Source organism: Fistularia commersonii, chromosome 18 (genome assembly GCF_037954325.1).
Source record: "Fistularia commersonii isolate RoL2024-O1a breed Wild chromosome 18, RoL_Fcom_v1.0, whole genome shotgun sequence".
Taxonomy (NCBI): Eukaryota; Metazoa; Chordata; class Actinopteri; order Syngnathiformes; family Fistulariidae; genus Fistularia; species Fistularia commersonii.
The window spans coordinates 10,720,582-10,741,857 of NC_141301.1; the positions used below are offsets into that span (position 1 = coordinate 10,720,582).

The following is a 21,276-nucleotide window of genomic DNA, read 5'->3' on the forward strand; positions in this document are numbered from 1 at the left end:
CGCTGTTTGATAGTTAAGACTAATTTAGTTTCTTAACATGGTAAAATTTTCATAGTATTCTTATAGTATTTTGAGTATTTTTCTGATGTATGAACATTTGATTGTTTCGTATTCACTTGTAAACTTTTACAGGAGGTGTGTGTTGTATACAGATATAGAGTAATTGTATTTATACTATACTGTACATCCTCAACCAGATCCCAGACATCAAAAGAGATACCTGGTGGTCCAAAGAACGACGGGGCACAGTTATCTATTCCAGCAATCTTCATCGCTGGATGTAAGTCAGACTTGCTTGGGTTACATGACGTCTGATTTAATAATAATATGTATCTATGATGCACTGGCAGACCAGGTAAGCTGAGCATGTGTGTTCATCATCCATTGCTCATATTTTGAGCATGTGTATGTTCATTGCGCTTTAGCTAATTTGTAGAAATAAAATAGCAATTGCCAAAGGATTAATGGTTCTGTTTTGGGCTTTTTTGAAGTAATGAACTTTGATTACGCTGTTAACACATTATCTGCGTGTAATGCATAATCCTTGGATCAGAAAACAATTGGTGTTGGGTGGAAACCTTGTATGTCTAAGAGCATTCCTTTATTATTGTAATTATTGGTGAAAATAGTCCATCTGCAAGCTCACAATGAATTGAACTTGTACTATTTTACACAGCTTAGGTGTGACACTCCCGTATGATGACGTAGGGCATCAATTCACGAAAACAATTGTACTATGTAAGAAAAGTTGAAATATGGAAATATAGCTTCTTCACCTACATGAATTTATCGAAAGACTTAACCACTGACTAAAACTGGACTGAAACCTTTTTGAGACTTTGAGACTAAAACTATGACGTACAGAAATGACTGAAATATGACAAACTAATACGCCTTTTAGTCCAAAAGACTAAAATGCCTGCCAAAAACAACACTGGGTTTATGACAAACATAACATAGATGACATGCTAAGAAGCGCCCAGTTTGTTAGGGTGTGTAAGCAGACCTCCTCAACCCTCAATATTCCTAATTATTTTATCATTATTTTTATTTCCAGGCTCTGCCTCATCTGCCTCCTCTGACTGCACACCCTGATAAATATTTGGTATATTACCATCAGGTTTGATGGTTCCAGTCCAGGAATAAACACATTGTATCTTCATATAATATCTGTATGATGTTACAACCGTTCATCCTCAAGCTTGGATACTAGAAAAGGGTTGGTTTTAATTTGAACTTGTATTATTTTTCCCACCAACTTGCCCCTTTTCGCACCTGCCATAAAATGAACGTCTTCTATCTGTAATCCTCTCCTCATGAAATCAGGGCCTTGAATGATCCAAGCTAAAAATAGCAACGCATGGATAGCAGCAACTGTATCAATACTGTGTTTGCCAGTGAGAGGAAGGGGTTGTTTATTACTCATTACTGTCTTTATATGCAAGTAGTCAACTACGTTAGACAACAATCCACCCAATTTCCTTCTTTTGTTGGATCGGTTCAGACTGAGATGTGGGTGGAAACAAAACGGGTCTACAGCCAATATTTTTTCACTTTTGATTTAGGTTAGGATGTTTGGTTTTTGTTTTCTTTTTTTTTTTAACAGGGAATGTGGAGTAACCTATTAACTTTGAGGGTTGGCCCTTGATTGATTGTTCCAGTCTGGTCTCGGATCAGGCTGCCTCAGCAATGATAAAAGATTTAATAGCACCAGCCCTCAGGCAGGTTCTTCCTTGCCGATAACCAACGGGGAATCTATTGCAGTCTGCCCCTAACATATCCAAACAAATTTATAAACTCGCTCTGCCAGTAGATATTTCCAGTTTTAGACTTGGATGCAGAGTTGGGAAAATCCAGCAGTTTTTTTGGCTACAATTTAGACCTGGACTTGCCATGTCAGGTCATTATTGCTGAGATCTGACTGGAATAAATTTAGAAAGATTGTCATCTTGAGAGTCCACAGCATATCATCAATGCCTTAATATTTGCTCTTACTCACCAGAAACCTGCCAATGTAAATACTTATCGAGGATTTTCTACAATTACTTTCTCATACTTGTACATTTTCATATGAACTCTTTTCTTTCAACTTATTATACTAATTTTTTTTTGCAACTACACCCTAGTACTTTAGTCACTTTAACAACAAATCAAAAGAAGAAATTGCAATTGAATGTATGGCAGAATTGACAATAGAGTTGACTTTGACTTTGACTTTGACTTTGACTTTGACTTTGACTTTGACTTTGACTTTGACGTTGACTTATTGCCCCAGCACCATTAACTGACAAGATTAATCCAGCAATAAAACAAAACTTCAAACAAATAAGTTTGCTCCTCGAACCTAATTTTAGGTATATTAAAATGGGAACTTCTATCTGAAGTTATTTTCTACAAGAAAATTGCCTACCAGCATCAGTAAATAAACTGCTTGTGCATGGTTATGGATTTCTTTCATAATGATATTCTCCATGGTCTATTTTATACTTTATTACTTAATAGTTAATCATATCCTTTGTGCGCTCTCAATGAGATGGAAAAAAACAATTATGAAGCAGATCATTTTGTGGAAAACGACATCAAATAATAAACATGATTTATGACAATGGAGAGCACCAGTTCCAAATAACAATGGAGTTGGAAAGTGTTTATCTCATTAAAATTGGTTTTGGTGTACAGGTCATTGATTTCAAACGCATGTGACTCAAAGTCTCACTGTGAGGAGGCTTATTATACTCTTGCATAAGGTCAAGGGTTGGCAGAAAGAGATCCCAGATTCATTCGCTAATTAAAGCCTGCTTCCTGAGTGGGAGTTTCACTGTTCAACCCTTTTCTGCATCTTCTCATTCTCAGACTTCTTCTTGCTACTGTTGGTCTACTTAGTTCTGAGCTCCTTAATGAGGGTTAGGCCATGGATTTTACCGATGAAAGAATCCCCTAACGTCAAACTCCTCCAATTATATGCCCTTGTGGAGGGAAAATATATATAATTATGAATCTGATCATTGCTAATTAAACCTTGGGGATTTGATCCAATACAGTGACAGTATTTTGGGCTCAGAAATAATTGCTGTAAATGGAGGGAAAAAGGAAAACGTCAAGTGAAGACTTCTTCGGGTGAATGTTAAGAAACTGGTTGCTCGGCTTCTGGCCAGATATATGACATATAGACTTAACATCCACAGAAGGGTTTGAATTAAGGGTATAAGTGCCCAAAGTTCTGTCTACTAAGAAAGATGGAGAGATTTTAAAAGGGAAGAAAAAGTTTCGAGCAGCCTTCAAAAAAATGCTGGGAGGAAATCGTGAGGAGCTTCTCAAACTATCTGGGAAACACAGCTGTGCTTGGTGTGTTGAAACTGCATGTGTTCCTTGCCAGGCCCTCCCTGGAAAAGTAGGAATTTCCAAATATGTCTGATAAACAGTTGGATGAATTTGAAAAAAAACAACAAAAAAAAAAAAACAATTTTAGACTCATACACAGCTGCCAGTCTGTTCATGTCCACCTCTGGTGTTTTTCTTAATGACATAATTAGTCATAGTGTTGGTATATGTGATTTCCCACGATGATATGCTGTCATTAGCTTTGAACCTACCACTATAACACAACCACTGGAGAAAGTCAATTTGTGTCAGGCGTTCATTTAATAGTTCTGGTAATTATAGGATACATCATCATTATCATTTCCCAATTCCCATACTTAAAGCACATGATATATTTATTTATATTAATAATCAGCATTGTGAAATTCCCTAAAGCCATTACTGTTTCAGATAAATGTCTTTTTTCAGCATTTTGCTTCAGTAGCAATTACATTTAAGTCTAAACAAAGATGGCAACCAAAAAAATTGCTGTTAATATGTCATACTCAGAAAATGAGCATATGAAAATATTTCTTCCTAGGACAATCAAAACCTGGGTACACATCCAAACCAAGCGTCAGCCAGTTTTGGGTTCATTATACCCTACTAAGGGATTTTTGTGCCCTATTCAGATGTTGTCCTTGGTTTGGGGATAAGGATGCAGTCTCATCCTGAATTATTTCAATTCTTCAAAAAGAAATTATATTTCTTTTTGCCACTGTTGGCCATTGGAGCCATAGGTGCCATGGAAGTCAACCATCAAGTGTAACAATAAGGCACCTTCACACATGTTCACCTTTTTGAATTACACTTTGGTTGCTTCGTAAAACCATTGCTTATCACTTACTATTATTATTTGTCCATCTGTTCGCTCGCATGCAGTCAGGAGTGACATTGAAAGAGCAACCGCGGGCACAGAAATACGACACCCACAGAACAGTGTTGACACAGCCATGGTGTGTCTGCTGATGCTACAGTATAGAAGTGTCACTGACTCGACGGAAAAATGACTTTGATAAAGTGTTGCTGTGACTGACTGCATGTTTCCAGTATCCAAAGGCAATGATGCAACTTCAAAAATGCTGTGTAGGCATTTGTGTGTAAATATGCCGCGTCATGATAAGTTGGACACTGTCACTTCTCTGGGCATCTCTGGGTATTGTCAGAAATATAAAAAAAATGAAAAAAAATAAAATTAAATAAATATATATATATATATATATATATATATATATGGATGTGTTTTAAAAGATATATATCAAATGTTTCTCAGTCAATGGGGATAAAGTTGAGAAATGGTGGCGAAATAACAAATGGTGAAGAATGGTAAGCGATAATAAAACACCATTCACCAGGTTTATTCGAGGCATTAGTCATAATCATGGATAAAAATCCCTGAAAGATTTTTGCAGAAAGATTAGGAGAGCCTGGTCTCAGCTAAATACACCACGCATCGCAAAATAAAATTCAAATAATCAGACATTTTGACACTTTTGACATTACTTGTCGTGGTCCATGTGCAAGGTGAAATCATCTGTTTGTAATAGCCCTCATGCTATTTTCGGCCTCGATGCCACCGGACTGAACCACAGGTTCCTTGTGAGGGAGCAGCTCACTTTAAGAACCACTCTACCCTGTATATTAACCCTTGGGGTTGCAACATTTTTTGTGAAAATGATTGCAATTAGGTCAGATTTAAAGTACACAATAGAGGGCTGAGCAGTGACATAGTTGCATGGAAGAATATGATTAGAGCTGTATTCAATCAGGATTTTGTAAGACGTTTGCTTTTTTTTTTTTTTTTTTTCTAAAAGCTTCCCTTAGCTGAAAGGGTAATTGTTGAAGATATTTTCCAGTCCTTTCACTATGAAGGGCCAGTCTCTAAAATAGAATGGCATCTACTGTAATAATGAATTTGGGGATTTCGAGTCCGCTTCAGGACCTTGCTCTTAAACTTGCAGGTTCATTTAGCTGTCATTCCACTTCTCTTCTAGTGTGGGTTCTCTAACATCAGAGAGAGAGCCAATTGTGTCTTATTCAGAATCACAGAAACCACATGTTGGGGTATTACTTTGATAAGCTACAACTGCCCCAAATTCTGACAAGAGAGGTGAAACTAATAGTTCTGTCTGAGGGAAAAGAAGAGCTGTGGCTCGAGTCTGTTCTCCATTGAAAATAGAATTATTCACATCAAACCCGGTTACTGTGAATTTTTCAAAAGTCTTTCTCAATCAAACAGCAGCTGACCTCGATGAAGTTACGCAGCTATTTTATTTTATTATATATATATTTTTTTTCATTTTCAACCATAATTTTGCTAACCACATTGTGAATGTCGTCCTTGAAAGACTCCCAAAATGATACTTGCCCTGGTGGCATATTTATTTTGATTCCGTTTCCATTAGTTTTTGCAGTAATTCAGTGTCATTCATTCATTCATTCATTCATTCATTCATTTAGCTGGACTGGTCACCTGTCAATTGCAGGGGAAGTTTTGGAGACAGACAATCATCCTCTTTGTCTGCATTTTTTAGAAGACTGGACATTGATGATTTTTTTTTTTTTGCGCGATGACTGTTCTGCCTCTTAATTTTTCACACTGCCATTGTAACTGGATGCTATGCACATCTGGAAATCTAATTCGTTGTGTGATTATTCTTAAGATTCTGGCCAAAGTGTGCAGTGATTAATGTTAATGTACATTTTTTCCTTTCCCTTTCATCTAATTTTTCTCTCATGCAGTCGAAATTAAAACTCATTGTGTTGTGAGTCATCTGTAGGCGCCACTTAGCCTTTGGCCTGTAGTCTTCCTCACTGAATAGGCATTTCCTCTGAAAATTAAGTATACAATTAAAACAGGACATGTTTACAAAGGCTCACATTTGGCTTTTGCACGGAAGAGCCTGTAAAAGAGCATTATTTCATAACTTAAGTTGTTTACTATTAGTTGTATGCTAGCATTTTATATTACTTTATGTTCAGGATATGATAAAAATCTGCATCACTGAGAATGAAATCCTTCAGTATGATATCTAAAAGTGATCCATATTTTTTCACATTGCACACAAGGTTTTTTTTGTACATAATGCAACAGAAATGACAGGTGAAAAGGGATTTTTTTTTTTCCCCATTAGTTATCTATTTATCTCCTGGTTGATTTGAATTGACAGTGACCTAGCTAGTTGATGCCACAGTGTGAATGTAGTCTGCACAGTCTCCAAACTAACCATCATGTTTTCAAACCACTTGAGAAAGACACGTCATCGTGACATGTCAAACGCGTCCCAGATGTTTGATTGACCCCTCAGGCCCTTTAACTTCTAACACAACACACTAATTTCCCGATGATGGTTAATTCATTTTGAGCATAGGGAAAGGTCATGGCATGGAACAGCTATTCAACTGTCAATAACTGTATAATAATGACACATGTTGGTTGACTAATGTGCTTTCCTTCAGTGTGTGTAGTCTAGGGTGGTATATAATCGCAAATGTAGATTTGCTTTCACAATGAATCAAAACGACAAAAGTTCTTCTTCAATTCACTTGCTTTTCTTCTGCACATTATTCTTGCGACAACAATAATAATGATACTTACAAAAATAATAACTGATAGTGATTTGCTGATGCTGATATACTTTGAATTAATATTTCATCTTGTGTTTATTGGTTACCTGGATTGTGAAATATTTGGCTCGATCAGTGTGATATCAAATTTATGTTTGCAAAGACCTGATTATTTTTACACTTATTACTTTAGTGACTAGGCGACAGCAAGGCTTGGACAGTAGTGATCCTCCTCCTTTTATATATGTTTATATGATTAACTTGCTATTTTGATAACCAGAATTATTCCTCTATCACGGGCTGGTTCCCCGTCACTGGGATCATTTCCGAGATTATCTGCCAAGAGATTCAGAAAGAAAATTGTGAGGCCATTTTGCACCAGCTGAGGTAATCCTTTGATTACCTATTACCGGTAAACGTGCAACACCTTATTTAGGAGTTGTTTAAATGATATGCTCCAAGTCACCGTGAATTACATAATAAAATCTCCCTATAGCTTGGTGGTGAGTCAAACATTCAGCTGCAGGTTTCTTTGCGTGTTGAATTGTTACGATTTTTGTGCAAAACATTTGCTTATAGAGACTTAAAGCATTAAACAAATCAAACTAAGCAAGGAAATACAACAATGACGTTTCATTGAAGGAGACTGTCGTAACACAGCTTATGGCATCTAACGGTGCTTTCCTAGTGGGTCAGCACTTTAGTCAAGGCTATGGTCCTGTTTACTGGTGTTACCAAAATTGGCCCAAGGCTGTTTGATAACACATCTACACGACGCTGATGCGGCCCGATGGGCTTCAGATTTGTTTAATGTGGTTGTGTGCAAGTGGATGTGTTTGCATTTGCCTGTGTCAGTTTCATCGAACAACTCAACACCAACTTTTGCATTTGCCCCGGACAGTGCTGAGTCAGTTCCACTTATCTATTCTTGCACACTGTAGCATGCCAGGTCATTGGAAAGGATTAGACTGTCGAAGAGACTTGATCAGTTACTTAGGTAATGCTGTTTTAGCCTGTAGAAAGATTTTCAAGTTCTGATCTTACAGTTATCAGCTCCTCTGTCGGGATTTGTTTTATGTTTAACATTTTCCAGTTTTCTCATGATTTGGCTTTATGCTTTCCTTCACATTGTGTAACGTATTATTACTGGATTATTCAAATGATAAAAAAATGAAACAAAAAAAGGTTACAGGATAATAAACAATTCAGCCCCCCAGAGGAATAGATTAAGAATAATTTCTCTTGATAACAGTGAACGGAACAGTTGCATCTCGGCAAAGCGTGCAATAACACTTCAAACTTTACTGGAGGAGAATTGGTGGAGCAATGGTGATTGCCCATTTCTTCTCCAATTTGGACTGGAGCACCCTGCATTTTAGAGGTGAAATACCAAGCGGTGGCTCAAAAATTGCTTGAATTGCAGGCCAGAGGAGAAAAAAAACAATGGGTATTTTTGGTAGGAAGACGCAATCTCAGTTAATAATTTACACAGCAATTTCTTGGTCTACAAAAAAAATCTTGGTTTCTTTGATGTTTATTATCCAAGGCAAGAGAGAGCTGCTTAAACAGAACGGGAAATTCTCTGTTATTGTTGCCTCAAGGTGGGATGTTGTATTTGATTGCTTATTTTCAATCTTTTGAGCAGCCTTGGGTTGGGTTACACGATTACTATCTATTCTAAACATAAACATTCTCTCCTGTGATTCGTCTGAGAGCTATGATGAAGAAGGGTTGAGACGTTTGGTTTTGATTGTTGTTGGTATGCCGTCTATATCATTTTCTATCAGCATGTTGACGGAAGGGTCTCTTTTAGTTTTCACATTAATCATGGTAGTTAAAAAGGATTTATCCCTTTCATAACTAATATCGCTCAGAATGCAATGCTTAGTGTGAAATTAAATTCTTCATATTGGCAACTATTGGAGGAATTCGCTTCAGCAGAGAGGATACAGCTACCATTTGGGTGCATAGATCAACCAACATATACATATACATATACATATACATATACATATACATATACATATACATATACATATACATATACATATACATATACATATACATATACATATACATATCTTCTTCTTCTTCTTTCGGCTTTTCCCGTTAGGGGTCGCCACAGCGAGTCAACTTTCTCCATCTAACCCTATTCTCTGTATCTTCCTCTCTCACACCAGCTACCTTCATATCCTCTCTCACTACGTCCATAAATCTTCTCTTTGGTCTTCCTCGAGACCTCTTGCCTGGCAGCTCCAATTCCAGCATCCGTCTACCAATATATTCACTATCTCTTCTCTGTACATGACCGAACCATCTCAGTCTGGCTTCTCTGACCTTCTCTCCAAAACATCGAACATGTGCCGTCCCTCTGATAGATTCATTCCTGATCCTATCCATCCTGGTCACTCCCAAAGAGAACCTCAACATCTTCATCTCTGCAACCTCTAGTTCTGCCCGCTGTCTTATGGTCATTGTAACAGTTTCTAGTCCATACATCATCGCTGGTCTCACCACTGTCTTGTACACCTTTCCTTTTATTCTGGCTGATAGTCTTCTATCACATAGTACCCCTGACACTTTTCTCCACCCATTCCAACCTGCTTGGACCCGTCTCTTCACCTCTTTTCCGCACTCTCCGTTGCTCTGGACTGTTGACCCTAAGTACCTGAAATCCTCCAGCTTCTTGATCTCCATTCCCTGTAGCCTCACCGCTCCACCCGAGTTCCTCTCGTTTGCACACATATATTCTGTCTTGCTGCGACTAACTTTCATTCCTCTCCTTTCCAGAGCATACCTCCACCTCTCTAGATTTTCCTCTACCTGTTGTCTGCTCTCACTACAGATCACAATGTCATCCGCAAACATCATGGTCCATGGGGATTCCTGTCTAACCTCATCTGTCAGCCTGTCCATCACCATTGCGAACAAGAAGGGGCTCAGAGCTAATCCCTGATGGAGTCCCACCTCCACCTTGAACTTCTCTGTTACCCCTACAGCACACCGTACCAGTGTCTCACAGCTAGCATACATGTCCTGCACCAGTCTAACATACTTCTCTGCCACTCCAGACTTCCTCATACAATACCAGAGCTCCTCTCTTGGCACCCTGTCATATGCTTTTTCTAGGTCTACAAAAACGCAATGCAACTCCCTCTGGCCTTCTCTGTACTTTTCTATTAGCATTCTCAACGCAAATACTGCATCTGTAGTACTCTTCCTAGGCATGAAGCCATACTGCTGTTCACAAATGCTGACTTCTGCTCTCAGTCAAGTTTCCACTACTCTTTCCCATAACTTCATTGTATGGCTCATCAACTTTATCCCTCTGTAGTTGCCACAATTCTGCACATCCCCATTATTCTTAAAAATAGGCACCATCACACTTTGTCTCCATTCTTCAGGCATCCTCTCACTCTCTAAGATCCTGTTGAATAATCTAGTCAGAAAATCTACCGCTGCCTCTCCTAGACACTTCCACGCCTCCACAGGTATATCATCAGGACCAACTGCTTTTCCACTCTTCATCCTCTTCAATGCCTTCCTCACTTCACTTTTACTAATTTTTGCAACTTTGTGGTCTACAATAGTCACCTCTTCTACCCTTGCCTCTCTTTCATTTTCCACATTCATCAGTTCTTCAAAGTACTCTTTCCATCTTCCCATCAGTCTTCTAGCATCTGTCAATACATTTCCCTCTCTGTCCTTTATCACCCGGACCTGTTGTACATCCTTTCCATCTTTATCTCTCTGTTTCGCCAACCTGTATAGATCATTCTCACCCTCCTTACTATCCAACCGAGCATCATATACATATACATATACATATACATATACACATACACATACATATACATATACATATACATATACATATACATATACATATACATATACATATACATATACACATACACACAAGAAAGAAAGTTCTATGGAGTTTACATTCTCCACAATCAAATTTTTTGTATTTTAAAATCATACCGAGAAGTTTGTAATATCAGCAATTTTAAAATATAGTGTTGAAGGTATAAGCAGTCATGCACTGAAGTTGTCTTGCCTGTGTTTCATCACTGTATTTCTTGGCTAAATGTACATGTTAATGCTGCACTTTACTGGGGTTGATTTCAGCTGAAATTATATTTCTTCATTGGCTGTTGAGCAGTTCAATCTACAAGATCGTCTACAAGCTGTTCTCAGTGTTTAAAATTGTGCAGATGTTTTTGTCATACTGTTAATTTCAGCTATCAATACAGGTTAACTTTCTCAGTATAATAAAACACACCTTAATATTACATGCCACATCATTGTCATTTAAAAACATCACATGCAAGGTGTTCAAATAACACAACTTAAATGTGCACCTGACATGGCAGTATGTATTATTAATCAATATCCTGTCAAAGTTGAGTTTGATAACATTTCAAAAAGAGTTAAACTTTATTCATTATCTCTACCACTTATCCTGCTGTCAGTGGGCGAGAGAATGGGTTCACCCTGGACCGGTAGCCAGTCGATCACAGGGCACACACATACCATTTATTCATTTATCATTCACATCTAGACAATGAATTTTCTGCAATGTACCGGGAGTTGAATGTTTCTGGGCTGTGGGAGGAAAATGGAGAATCATGCAAATACCACACAGAAATTCCCCCTGTGGGGATCGAAACCACGGACCCTCTCACTATGAAGCGGAAGCGTAGCATCGCAGTATTTAACAATTTAAATGTTTGATATAGCATTTCGAATATCTCAAGGATTGTACTCAAGGGCAGTCTTGTAGCTTCGGGTTTTTTCCTCATCTTCTTCTTTTCCCCTGTCTGTCAAACTGTCACACGCCCACACACAGACAGTTTTATTTCCCTCTGTTCTTGTGTCCTCCTACTTTCCCCACAATGTCTTCCATTGAATCTCACAGGCTAACATTAACTCCCTTCTCCTCTGCACCCCACCTCCAACCTCCCTCCTCTCCCCTCTGCTCCTCTTTCTCAGTCTGTCTCTTTGACTGGCTCGGTCTGGGGATGGATGCATCTCTGTGGCCTGCTGCAGATCAGGAAAGGACATCCCTGTTTAATTCAAGTCAAACCCAGTCTCCTGGTGCTCTGAGACGCAGCATGTGTGACAGCTCTACAGAGACAGCCAGAAGGCGTAGACAAGTGTGATTTGCATATATGTGTGCGTGTGTGTGTGCAAGTGTGAGGATGTTAAAGGGGAATGTGTTTCATCCAAATATTCCCTGAAGACCGAAAGAGTTAATTTACCCTAGCAGCAATCATGCCTGTCTATAAATCTGTGATGACAGGCTGCCGTGCCAGTGCTAATTCACTTCACACCAAATAAAAGGTCAGGGTAGGTAATTTAAAAAGAATAAGAATTACATAAGTAATATGATGTGATTAAATCAATACTTAGACTGTCAACAGAGCTAAGGTCATGACCAGAGGGTTGGAAAAATACCTTTAATTATATGTCAAAAGTGAATTTGAATCAACACATTGTCTGGCAGTCAGTCAAAGTATATATACTGTACCCATAAAGCTGAGCATCAGCAGAAGTGTTCTATCTATCGGGATGGTGCTTGACATACATGCACCTCGAAATTTAACTGCACTTTACAATATCATTAAATTCCTCCCCTAATCATTTCCAACCCTTTATTTCACAGCTTATCCTCCTTGTTGCACACTCTTGGCCCGAGGGTTACTGTGCAGAAAACAAAACATTTCAAATAAAGAACCATTGTGCCACTATAATTGGTGGCACGACGGTAGAGCAACTCTGGGGCTTCCTCCCATGTTCAAAAATGCAATCTACATGTGGCAATGACTGACTTCAGCAAGCCTTCTAAAATGTGTGCACGAAAGATGATATATAGCAAGCGGATTAATAAATTTTGTACGCTGTGATGAGTTAGTTTGCTGACACATGCACATCCGCTCTATAAGAAACACTGAAAAATTATTTATTTCTCAGAATATACTTTCCAGGGATGGTTATCATGACTTTAGAAGTGGTATTTGATTACCAAAAGGATAAAGCTTCGTTTGTCTGCCAGTCGTTGTTTACAGCCCCAGTATGAAGGGGATTTCCAGATGAAGTCCTGTGGCCGTCAAACACGTTGGTGAATGTATCGCCATTGCTCCCATTACAAAGGACTACTTGTCATTCAAAACTAGGATAATCTATATAATGAGCCCTTTCAACATGTAACAATTTTCTGCATAGAATTGTTTCTTCTGCACCTGATTATCTGACTTGTTTTCCAATCGCAGGCAAAAATAAACCTGGAGACTATAACATATAATATAACATATGACATATACATACATAACATATAATAATGAACAGGACATTTGCTGTCACACATATACTGCATATGACATGATTAAAAGCGTGATAATTTCAGCATATTGTGCAAATGTAAAGGAGCTAATGAGTCTGTGTCTTTTGCTCAGTTAGTGTTCTAGTAACTGAAACATGTCTTAAAGACTTCAAAAGTATTATGATTAACATAAAATGTCCACATAATTTGATTAATTCCCCCACACAAAACCTCTTTCAGATTACAATTAACCAATTTGACCACCTGAATGACAAGACAAGACAAGACAAGACAAGACAAGACAAGACAAGACAAGACAAGACAAGACAAGACAAGACAAGACAAGACAAGACAAGACAAGACTTTTGTGTACTTTTTGGACAATTTGCCTGACATCAAAAGATTAGGCCCTAAATAGTGTGATGGAAGCAGAATGATTCTTCTTCAGTTGTTAAGTAGTCTGCTGTCTGATACTCTATTCATTTCACCAATGACTCTTGTCTATTAAGTGTGTGTGTGTGAGAATGTGACTGGTGGTTATATCCTAAATATGACTGACATTATACAGGGGCTTGTCTTGTAGCACTGCCAAGTCAGAAGGGCCCTAACTAAAATGTTGTGGATGTTCTGGTAGCCGTTTGTTTTTAAATAGAAGTAGGATATGAAATCAAACTGTTGGCAAATTACAATTTCCTTCCAAATACATAATTCATATATATAAACTCAATTGTCAATTAAAAGCTGTAGTTCCAATGGAATATGTATCATGGTTTTTGAAACGTTATTTATTGCAATGGTTTAGAGTATTTTTGCCAATAGTTTTGGGCATCATTGTTTACAATATACTTAATGCTCGATTATAAAATCTCAACAGCCAACTAATGCTTTTGGTGATATTTATTTGCATCTCTGGCTTTTATCAGGATACATTAAAATAGGAGTTTATTTTTTGAAAAGCCTTATGTAAATATATGACAACCAGTGTACATGAAATAATGGTATTGCATTTACATTATAGGGTCTATATGACATTGATGCAATATACAGTATGACCCAAGCTTTAATATTAAATTCAAGTACTTGCTTTGAGGTTTATGTTGTTATCTCCTTGTCTGGGTAGCTGGCAAATAGATGTGCTTTGACACTGCACCCCGTGAGCTGCAAGTCAACAACAGTAGGTAAATTGGAAACAATAAATCGATATTTCTGTTTGAAATCTGGAAGCTTTTGGTGCAAAAACTGTCAGAAGTAATATTTTACTGATCCCTTTTTACTTGCCAGCACATCTCAACGATAGGTGGAGATGGGATACAATCACACTGTCAGGGACTTTTGCCAAATATTGATCTTAGATATGAAAATTTGATGGGAAGTTAGTTCGATCCACATTTCCACAACTAATCTGAAAAAGGCAATTACTTTACTCCCACCTTCACCATCCCTGCAGCAACTGTGGGCCTAAAATAGAGACAATCACCTCTGCTATTCTATAAAGACAGTAAAAGACAGAGTAAAATCAAACAAATCAAACTGAAATGATTAATGATAAAAAATAATTCTCCCACTATCCATATTTGACTGAAATGATTGAGATAGGATGAAAAAAAAAATGAAATTTTTTTGATTGTTGTAATTGTAATAAGTTGTCAATGCTTTTATTTTATTGTTCATTTTTAAACATTTAATCAAAAGCTAGTGGTCTACATTTACCCATTCCCTCCCAATGGTGACTGTTATTTCTTCTACAGCATTATAAATTAAATTTTGATTTTTCAATCTTTAAAACACAGTTCTCCTCCTTTCGGCTTTTCCCTTCAGGGGTCGCCACAGCAAATCAACCTTTTGGTCTTTGGCCCCTAGACCTCCCGCCTGGCAGCTCCAATTCCAGCATCTGGCTTTTTGTTTGATTTGCATATTTAGTTTTGGCGAAAGTTTTACACCGGATGCCCCTCCTGACGCAACCCTCTGCTCAGGAAGACACGAGCCCGTGCCGCCCTCTCTAAGGCTGCAGTCAATCTTTAAAGCACACTATTTTAATTAAATAAATATCACTACTATATCTACTACTAATAATAAAATTAATAATAGTTACATTTTCAAAAGGTGGATTTTTAAAGACTTCTTGGGTTGGATATTATCATGGTCCTTCATTACAAAGCATGAAACCGATGCGTCGGAATTCATTTCTAAGGTATTTTCTGAAGACAAAGCTTTTGCAGTGATTTAACAACCAAGCCCAACCTCACTATCTCATCATTCTCTACCTTCACACCTCAAGATTATTTCCCGGTTTTTCTAATCAGCAGCATCATCACTTGAGCTCTCACACCTCCCCCTGCCTGCCTGCCTGCCTCTCCTGGTGCTTCCTTGCTCCATGCCCACATATATCAACCTCTAATAATATCATAGGCCAGGGGGGTGGCAGACAGTTGGGGTAAGTGGATCTGTCAGATAATTTTGCTCCTGTCCCCCCGCTTAATTCATTGACTGGATTTTGTGGTGAAAATGGAACATTTATTGGACAAGCAATGAGACCGAGTGGCTGTCTCCTGTGTCAGGAGTGAGACAAGGAGGAAGATATTGGGTGGAAGTACAACCACCTGTATGCTCCTTTAGCCTTGCACAATGTTCTTCCAGAATGTCTCTTTTAAATATAGCAATCTAATTAGAAAAAGCGTCACAGTGCTTTCTAAGTGGGTTGTTCGAAATTGTTAACCCCCCCCCCGGAAAAAACCCAGAACAAAAAAACAACAGAAAATGCGTACAACATCACAAACAAGCAAAACAAGATTGTTAAGGTCAGGCTGCCCGTTTGTCAAACAAAGAAGAGAAAAGAAGAGAAACTATCCTTAAATGTTTTGACCCGCTGCAAAAAAGAAATACACCACTCCAAACAAGTCATTTATCGACCGATCATGTGAATTCTACACAAATCGGATTTACTGCACCGGTAAAACATTCCCTGTATGGGAACTGGTGACACTGATTAATAGCACAGAAATGTAGAAAGGACACACGAGCGCAAACAATAGGATACTCACTAGCAGTCCTCTGCCAATACGCTGCAACCGCAGGCCCCTCCTCCACAATATCCCTTTCCTCCTTGCCTCGGTGTCGTCCGATTCTGTCACAGCTACTAGTCTCGAGCCGGTCTTAATTGGTACCGTCTTGAGCGTGGAGTCGCTTGCAGTTAAAGGTGGTCAAACGGAGAGAGAAAGTTGTATCACGGCGATGACATCCAGCCTCCCAACAGCTTCACATCCTGAAGACACAAGAGCACGAGCGATGCCAGTAAGAATGGGCCTCCTCTTCTTAAAACAATGAGGGGCATTGAAGAAAGGAAAAGAGCAAGATGACAACTGGGAGGAGATGGTGCTCGGCGAGAACCGCCACCGGGTCGTGCTTAGTGCCTCGGTATTGTTCTTTCCTTTCACATCTGGACAGTTGTCAGAAGATTTAGTCATCGTGTGTGTGTCCCTCCCAAAGGCGCTGATGAAGCTAGATTACCCGCAGCTTAGAGACAGGAAATGAGTTCCATTTCTGTAATGAGGGTTTTCTTTGAAGGCGACACGTCAGACTTAAGCTGCGAGTTTCTTAGTGTATCACATATTTCTATTCAGCGCGAGAACCACCTGCAAGGCAGGAAACTTACCGGAGCTGTTTATAGATGACTAACTATGACCAGACACACATTTGAATAGCGGTTTGACAGGCGTCAGCTATTGATAGAGGTCATACTGAAATGTCTTCCTGCTGGGGAGCTTCATTACAAAAAGTCAATTTAGCAGAAATGGGACAAATACAACAGCTTCATGTCTCACTCGTTCCACAACAATTCCTCTGCATGACTCCCATAGCTATTATTGATGAGACTCTTTCTGTCAGCCTCATCTGCCACAGCCTTACTTGTGCTCGCCTGTGGGCACCTGCTGTGGTTATAGAGGGAGACCAGCTGATGCCACGCAACGAAACAGAGTGGGTTGGGCACATTAACACGCTACTGACGAGAGGCGATGCAGAGGGCATGCAGGTTTGTTATCAGCCTTATAAAATACTACAGGATTTTCATAAGGGAAAGGTGTAATTATCTCAAATCCACAGGGAATGTCCCTTCTGATCCCCGTGAGCTTTAAATACTTATAGCTTAAAGATATTTAGATATTCAATGGAAATGTTACCGACAGAAACACTGCACATATTAAGAAAGTAATGTTAACCCCGAGTTAACCCCGAAGCAAGTCTGCATAGAATGTATATACTACAACAAAAATTCAAAATCATGATTCCCATGGTAGCCATTATCACTCCAGTTGTATGCGTATGTTATAGTTATTTCCTCTATTTCTTTTATTTTAATGTAACATGCATTGCATTGTGCATCATGTTATTTTTTTTTATGTAGATTTGAGTAAAAAAGAGATGTGTTACTAAAATGCATGTATCCAAAAATTTGAATGAAAACTATGACCTTCAAAGATAGATTTGCTTGCCGATTGCAGAATCATTCTGAAACAATAAGGATTGCACACGTATATTGTCAGAATCAGAACAGTTTAGGCTGATGGCTAGATTTCAATATCTGTCAGACATACTATTCACCTGAAGATTAAGAGACTCCTGCAGAATACTAATTCTCCTCTGACATCATAACAAAATGATGTGCTTGGTTATAAGTAGAAGTGCTTGTCTGTGTTGACTGCTATGTACTTATGTTCGAAAGAGGGATGGAAGGAGTTGGGGGATACTCCTCTTATAGGGTGAAAATCTAGGGTTTGAATTGTTGCTGCAGTCTGCTTACTATAGTCGGTAAAAGTTTTCCTTTTAGGTACTGACCAGAGAATGCTGCTTCAATGCCATTGGGTATCCTGACCATTTTAGAGATTGTTAGCGTTAGCCGTAATCCCAACCCACTTGGTCATTCATTCATTATCTATACCACTTATCCTGCAGATGGCGTGGAGCCTATCCCAGCTGTCATTGGGTCGTAAGCGGCCTTCATCCCGGACCGATGGAAGGGGCCACAACAACAACAATACACTCGCTGATTCGCACATCTTGGCAATTTTGGGTCTCCAACCAACCTACTGCATGTTTTCGGACCGCGGGATGAAACAAGAGAACCCATCGAGCGCATTCTGTTGGAGAGGCCAGAGTGCTAACCAATGCGTCAGGTGATTATATTCAGTAAACAATATACACATTTAGCCTATGACTTTACATAAATTATATGTGGCAAGTAAAAACTGACCATGAGAACAATTTTAACAGAGATGTTTTCAAAGAGTTCAACTTCTCTCAACATGTAACAACACCCCTCTTGCCCTCTGTCAAATCCTCATTTTTCACAATGTTGACAATCCCGAGTAAAGTACTCCGTTTACGCCGCACGGATCTGCTAAATCATTTTCGGAAGCAGTGGTTTTTGTGTAATTCGGCCAACAGCTACACACAATTCCTTGGATGCTGGATATAAGTCACCAAATGGGAATACAAGAACAAATTACCATTACAAGTGAATCACTGTGAATAAGAAAACAAAATACCAGGAACAATTACAACATGAGATGTAGCTATTGAATATATAATCTGTCATGTGGAATAAATCCTAATGAAATCAGGTGTAGAAAATGTTTTAAAGGAACCCGAGTTACTCAGCAGGTCATTGAAATAAGGACCTAATTAAAAAAGTCTAAAAACAGCAAGAGACGTCAGCTCCTGCTGTGAAGCCACCGGAGGAGACCTCATGTAATGTCTAGGCACTTTCTCAAAATGTCTTTTGTGGACATGGGTAACGATGGTGACAAACTAAATTTGAATTACCTGCTGTGATACAATCAGAGTAAAGCTACTATTAAAGAAGCACAATGCACAGGGTGCTTTCATCACTAAATATATTTTGTTCCTTGAACATTTCAATGAGCATAACTTAGCCTTAGTCACGTTGTACATGTGACATTGACACACACATAAAACATACATCAGTATGAACAAACAAATCAGTCAATGAAAGGGAAGGATTCCAATATATAAAGTTTTTTTTTTTTTTAATTTCTTGTGTATTTTGATTTCTTTCCCCCCTGGGTGAATATTTCATCGATTATATGGTGTATTGCGAACTGATGCTTACATCAAGAGGAAAGGGGTAAATTCGTAGTAGCAAAGTCATTCCTTCTCATAACTACACTACTAACCAATGACTTTCCAGGCAGCTCAGATACTGAGAAACCGCTCATGAGCTGTCATCATCATCATCATCATCATCATCATCAGCATCAGCATCAGCATCAGCATCAGCATCAGCATCAGCATCAGCATCAGCATCAGCATCAGCATCAGCATCAGCATCAGCATCAACATCGGCATCGGCATCAGCATCAAGCTGTCCTTATTAGCATTGTAAGGGTAGCATCGGCATCTGGTCACTCCCGGTTTGGGGTTTGTATTTTTTCAGAAGCATGAAGAACCAACCAGCAAACCAACTTGTAGAACACTTTTGGCTAGTTTCCCACAGTAGAATATTTTCCCATTCCAAACTTTATTATTAGCATACAGATCTTGCTTCCTCTAACAACCTTGAAAGGTACCATACTTATATAACTTCAATTTATCATGTAAATTCAGACCTATTTTCCCCTCTATAAATGTTTTAATGTGTAGAGGTCAGCCAACAGTGTCAAACATTTTATTTTTAACTAAATGCAACGGAAATCCTTTGCTGGCATCACACACAAACCTCAACAGACCCGCAGTGCTGACAATGTAAAGTAGTCTGTCATTTTGTGCTCCGTGATCAGAGCCCAAATACTAATGCAGTAATGTACGTGACTGTGAGCACACATTCACATACTCTCAGACAGCTACTGTTGCAAGCTGACCACTGCAGCCATGCTAATCTATGCATTTGACAATGATTGATAGAGCATAAACAGGGAAGGCAGAGGTTTGGATAGAGGGATCAGAGAGAGCGAGTGCAGAGGTTGGCATTGGTATTGATTGATTTCAAATGTGCAAATGTTACCCATCAGAGAAGAAATAGCAACTGCACTTTCACACATGCAATATACCAACACTTCATCCATCATTTTCTGATACTAATTTATATTTCAATTTACATTTAGTTTTGATAGAAATTACACTCTAACCCAGTCTAAGGGAGAACCTGCAAGGCGTTGCGGTGTCCAATTCTTTTTTCTGCCTTTAGTAGATGGACCCATCGAGAGCCATACACAAGATAGTGATGTGACACACACACACACACACACACACACACACACACACACACACACACACACACACACACACACACACGAACACACAGACTCAACAATTTACTGTGAATACCCAGCATCACTTGCTTGAGGCAAACTAGAAACAAACATTTCGCTATTCAATATTTTTTTTTGCATCTCTGGAAGGTCGAAGTTTTGCAGCACAAAAATGGCCATCTGCACTAATGCCTCGATCTTTCTGCTACTGTTATAGTGATATTCCCCTATTAAAATTTGATTGATCATTACTGACAGATAATATCAGAAGGTGAAAAATAGTCTATTGAGAAAATCATTAAGCAGGACCTCTGTTAAATTGTTGCGTTCTCAGATGATAGCAGTGTTAATAGCAATGATGTTTTTTTTGGAGTCATTTTTCATTTAAGTGAAAAAGGTCATGAAAATTGTGAAATGGTCATGAAAGAAAATGCAATCTGCCTTTAAATATGGCTCTATGATTAATTCAGGCATGTCAGTGCTTGAGTAAATGCATCTTTATTCTTGTGTAAGTGGCCATTATTAATAATTCACAAGTGGGACTAAACTCAGCATCTGTCTGGGCAAAGTTTAACAAGGATGCATGCCAGTGCTTTCTCTTTCTTTTTTTTGCAAGGTTAAATGTCCATCTAGTCCTCATTCCCCGCTTCTGACCTTCTCCGAGAGCCACCTGCTCTGAAAGATGTGACCCATCAGCAATAATTGGAGGAGCTGTGATGGTTTGGTCTCTTCTGGAGGTGGTGGCATGATCAATCCCAC

At 38.7% G+C, this 21,276-nt stretch overlaps 1 protein-coding gene and 1 long non-coding RNA gene across 5 annotated transcripts in view; one reads left to right on the forward strand and one right to left on the reverse strand.

Moving 5' to 3' along the window:
- The window catches only part of LOC147224359 (galactosylgalactosylxylosylprotein 3-beta-glucuronosyltransferase 1), a 74,982-nt gene that overhangs the window by 25,151 nt on the left and 28,555 nt on the right, over positions 1 to 21,276 (reverse strand). For 2 of the 4 annotated variants that reach the window (XM_086164967.1, XM_086164969.1), the window contains exon 2: positions 16,294 to 16,514. The exons of the other annotated variants lie outside the window; for them this stretch is intronic. The gene's annotated coding sequence lies outside the window, so the exon portion shown is untranslated. The remainder of the gene's footprint in view (positions 1 to 16,293; positions 16,515 to 21,276) is intronic. 4 annotated transcript variants of the gene reach the window in all.
- LOC147224360 (uncharacterized) lies at positions 16,644 to 20,316 on the forward strand. Its single transcript, XR_015107493.1, has 4 exons — positions 16,644 to 16,666; positions 17,138 to 17,282; positions 18,203 to 18,423; positions 19,458 to 20,316. It is a non-coding gene; the product is annotated as an uncharacterized LOC147224360 (long non-coding RNA).